The sequence below is a fragment of the Euphorbia lathyris genome, chromosome 5 (genome assembly GCF_963576675.1).
Source record: "Euphorbia lathyris chromosome 5, ddEupLath1.1, whole genome shotgun sequence".
Taxonomy (NCBI): domain Eukaryota; kingdom Viridiplantae; phylum Streptophyta; class Magnoliopsida; order Malpighiales; family Euphorbiaceae; genus Euphorbia; species Euphorbia lathyris.
This window is the reverse complement of record NC_088914.1, coordinates 42,570,761-42,575,729: the sequence shown is the minus strand read 5'-3', so window position 1 is coordinate 42,575,729 and position 4,969 is coordinate 42,570,761. Positions and strand designations below refer to the sequence as shown.

The 4,969-nt window shown below is 36.5% G+C and overlaps 1 long non-coding RNA gene across 2 annotated transcripts; it reads right to left on the bottom strand.

Moving 5' to 3' along the window:
* Positions 1–412: 412 nt before the first annotated feature.
* LOC136230907 (uncharacterized) lies at positions 413–2,522 on the bottom strand. 2 transcript variants are annotated; one of them, XR_010689587.1, is made up of 5 exons: positions 2,357–2,522; positions 2,087–2,177; positions 1,145–1,233; positions 882–1,006; positions 413–769 (listed from the first exon to the last, which is right to left on the bottom strand). It is a non-coding gene; the product is annotated as an uncharacterized lncRNA (long non-coding RNA). The 2 variants fall into 2 exon arrangements; XR_010689586.1 differs by lacking the exon at positions 1,145–1,233 and having other exon boundaries at positions 2,357–2,521.
* Between the last annotated feature and the right edge of the window lie 2,447 nt (positions 2,523–4,969).

The following is a 4,969-nucleotide window of genomic DNA, read 5'->3' as shown; positions in this document are numbered from 1 at the left end:
ACCAGAAGAATTAACTGGTGTCGTTATTGGACACGACATATATCGTCGTTAAGTCGTCGCTAATATATATGTCGTCGGCATACCGTCGGTAATCTTCACGTGAATTTGGCACCAAATTAGTTGGCGCGAAAAATAGGGACAACTTTGTCGTCGGTGGACAGTCGGTAAATAATATTTGGCGCCAATTTAGAAATATATGTATCGTTTGTAAGTTTTCGGTAATTCAGTTGTTGCTATGTCGTTGCTAACATGTGTTGTCGGGAAATTGTTTGTATGTAGTTTCTAAATTCAATAATATGAAAGTCGTTTGTAATATTGTCATTGGAAATAATAAATCATCAAATTTATATAATTTTAAAAGTAATAAATAATATCTCATACAACAAAATAATAAAAAATACTAATCAAGTCATCAAGCTAATAAGATATATATCCAAAATAATCACACAATATATCCAAAATTACTTTAATGTTATAGTTTTTGAGCTTTAAGGGCTAGAGTTTTGAAAGTGGTATGAACTATTCTAAAATCATAATCCTAATGTAGCAAAAAGATAGGACAATCAAGCTAGCAAGAAAAGATATTCCAAAATTACAATCCTAGATCAATAACCATATAAGGACCCTTATAAAGTACTTTCCTTGATTCATGCAGCATTTCACCCCTTTCCCACTCACTCGTGATATTGCTCAACGACCACAACTGAAGAGGACCTGCAACTACACCACTCCTGAAGGAAGACGAAGAACAAGTAGCCCTCCAAATAGACTGCAAAACCAGAAAGAAAATCATAATCAATTTGACAATCTTGTCATGAAGATGTCACTCCATTCATCTATCTTGTACTTGGGTAAAAGAAATAGGTTCAAATAATAAGTACCTCTTAATGTAATAATAACAGAAGTCCGCTAAGATGAAAGTCTGGACAATTTTAGAGATAAGAACCATAGAAGGCCATAATCCATACCCCAATGCTACCAGCAAGTGTCCACGACTATCTAAAACCTGTTCAATGACAAAGCAACTTTGCTATTTCAGAATGGGAATCCAAAGGACTATATTTACATAAAATAATCTTGCTCAATACATGTAGTAATAATGCTTTTTACAATAGTTCTTCATGAATATCATATCACAACTTACAGAATCTTCACGTGATTGTCTATTTCAGCTGAATATTAGTGATTTGGATATGATAATTTCTGTGTAATAAGCTGGCAGAGGAATGACGACTACAATGAACAGAAATTGTGACTTGATGAGTTGTACTATAAAATACTACTTCCAATTGAATAATAAACCAGTTAAAAAATCAACTGAATAAACTAAGTTAAGTTTAATCACGTAGCTTCAACCAGAGATGATTTCTTGGTTCTAGACAACTGAATCTACAAACCAAGTTAAATTTCTACTATTTTTGCTTATGGACAACTGACCTGTATTAAATGATGGTAGTTCTAACTTTTAACATAACCACTAGGTATTACTACAATCAAATTACATGGAATAGGCAATCACATTGCATCAAATGCCATAATTATAAAACCAAAAACCAAAAACCAAGTAAAAAAGCCCATAAAATTTTGCTAGCTAAGAATAATAATATTGACAACACTGAGCAGGAAAAGAAAAGCTCATACCAACATGCACAATGTACACAATAGTTTGCTAGCTAGGAATGAACAATATATGAACAGTTTGATTTTAGTTTACATTTTTAAGGAACAATAGATAACATAATGATGGCTTGAACAGAAGAAACAATAGAATCCAATATGTAAAAGATTCTTAGAGGAAAAGGCAATATTTCTCACAGTGGTTTATGAGCACATTAGGATGGAACATTAAAAGCTAAATTCAAGTAATTCAATGCCAAACAAGAAATCTATCACACAAATTCCCAACCAAATATTTCTCAATATAGTAGATTTATAACAGAGTTCCAAAATCTAACTGAACCCATTTTCTGAACCTTTACTAGCTCTTTACAGCCTAAAAGATAGAACCCGCTAAGTAATTGAAGAGAATAAAAACACAAGTCAAACTTAAACATTAGCGGTAAAAAAAACCCTAGAAATACAGTACCTTATAGAAAAACATAGTCGCCCTTAGAGATATGTTCCAGTCTATGAAGAAATCGAAAGACTTTTAGATCCAGATAGAAGTATCTGAAACCCTAAGAATCCAATGCAAAAAAAGATTCAAATAGAAAACCCAAAGCTCGTTAATGGATAATCGAGAGAAACGGAGAGAGGCATTATAGAATCCTTAGTTACCTCTGGTTTTGTTCTGGGCAAGTTCAATATGAATTTGATTATCAAACCAAGAACAGAGAAGCTACAGAGGAGAAATTACCTCATTGCATCTTCAATTGAATTTGTTGTCATGGAAATACCAAATCGATGCCCTTGTTTGTCTGACAAAGTGTAAAATTAGGTTGAGGACTGAAATTGGAAATATTTGGATGGAGGAGAGAGACTTTGTCTTAGTCAAAAGATGGAGGGAAGCCCAAATGTTTGAGGGGAAAATTTAGGCGGTAATGTAAAAAAAAAATTAGAGCGAGAAGTAATAAAATAGAGAGAATTTCAGAAAAATAGTGGGAAAACAAAATTATTAAAATTTCCAACGACAAAAGTCGTTGGTAATATATGTCATTGGTAAGTCATTTGCATTTTGTGGGTATATTTGTTTACGCTGTTAGTTGAATGATTTTGTATGTAAATTGTAGGTATGTTGTTTGTATTAACTACGACATATGTGTCGTTGGTAAATTGTCGTCAGTAAACTGTTATTTTCTTGTAGTGTCGGCACACCGAGAGATCCCCGAGGAATTTGATGCTAGTGCCTTCTGACATGCAATCACTGGTCACTCCGAGTATAATCCTAGTTCCTCCAAGGCCTCAGGTATCGAGAGCTATTCACCTGAAATATTTACACCGTATTCTTGCTGGTTCACTTTTTGGCAGGGTCCATCAAGCCACAGTACCATCCGCTGACCTATTCGCACTCGCATGTTTGCGCGACCGGAAGAGGCTGAATGTTGGGTACTATTTTGCTGAGTACATTGCCTCACTACAATAAAAGAAGAATGTCGTTGGCTTGTTCTGTGGACCATTCATCACCACCATTGCTCAGAACTTGGGGTTTTTCGATCCCAAAATCACTACACTAACCCTTGGTCCAGTTATGGAACCCTTGAACTTGCAAGTGATGAAGCGGATTGAAATCTGTTGTGATATCAAAGGAGTCTGGTACCTATGGCGAGAGGCGGAGCAACTCAAGAAAAAGGACAAAGACCCAGCTGGTCCTTCTAAGAGACACAGATCCGAAGATTCCATGCCAGAACCTGCTCATGTCACCCCTATACGCTCCGTTCCAAAATACCCACCAACCGGTGATGATGACAAAATCTACCGCATTGCCACCAGAATGAGCATGGAGACCATCCTTATCAACATGCGTGTGATGGAGCAACGAATCAATGCCTACGAGCAAGAAGTGGAGATCTTACGAGCCAGAATAGCCATTCTAGAAGGAAACAACCAGTCCGCACCAAAGCCCCATGTTTCCGATGAATCACAGAAGAGCCCCATCAAGGATGAACCAATTAACGAAGGAACCACATCATCTGTTCCAAAACCCAATGCCAATGAGGAGGCAGAGTCCTCCCAGTCCCCCACAGTGTAAATGTCTCACTCTCTTTCTCTCTATCCTTTGTTCGGTTGGCTGCTACTGTTGTTTTCGTGCGATGTTGTTGGCGTCTGTCTCTTACCCAATTGTCTTACATTGAGGACAATGTGTTTGTTAAGTTGGGGGTAGGATAACAGCGTCTTAGCAACTGTTTGGCCGTTTAAATTTGCTATGTTGTTTGCCATGCTCTTTTATTTTATTCCCGCTTTTGAGTTTTGCTTGGTCCTCGTTTCACATCAACACCACCCCGCAAAAAGAAAAACAAAGCACAAACATCATTATCACCCTCTGCGCTTCACCCGCCACTCACCCATCCATAATCACTTTAGGATGATTTTTTCAAACTTAGTTTAGTTAAGTTACCATGCTTTTTTTATTTTCTTTGTGATGAGGTGATGATTTATTGATGAGTAATTTAGGTTGATTAATTAATTTGTGAAGTCCCTGATCAGATCAAGTATTGACCAAATACAAACAACCAGTGAGGCTTATGCCTAAATCTTGCATACTGTGTGCAAATAAATTCTTTTTTAGAGTGGGCTTTGCATATATTAGGTAAGTTAGATTTTGCCTTGTTTGCCCTTCAGTAGAAAGAAATGAATCTTGGCACATTAGGATGAACATCCAATCATTCACCATCAAACAACCATAGCTGAGAGCTGGTAATCAAAGAAGAGGCCCTGTTTCCCTAAACACATCAAAGGGGACACTGTCAAATAAACAGAAGAAAACTTCTCCCCTCAAAGCATTCAAAAAGAAAAATGAAACAGGAAAGCCTACAAACAGAAAATGACCAGCTCTTCAAAGCTAAACTTATCCGCTAAACACAAAACACCTACTCCAATCATAAATTCCAACCAATCCACCATTCAAACCACCCCTCACCCTTGTAAGGATTCCAAGGTGCCAAGAGAAGTTTCAAGTATCTGTTGGACAAGAAGTCAGATCAAAACTTATTTTTATGCATAGCTGTCGAGTGACTTAAACACCCTACAAACAAAGAGCAAACATTGTGAAAGATGAGCGAATTCCCAGAAGTACTAGGAAAATAATTGATTTTTGATTAGGGGATTCACAAACTGGTTATGTCAGCTCAATTACTCATCATTTGAATTTCAATCATCACATAAACCTTAAATGCATTTACTTAGCTGTTCTTTTGTTTGTGTAAAATTTCTTCATGTTCTTCCATTTATATTGATGTGTTGCTTGAGGACTGAGGACAAGCAAAAGTTTAAGTTGGGGGTAATTTGATGCGAGTAAAAAGAGCAAATTTAT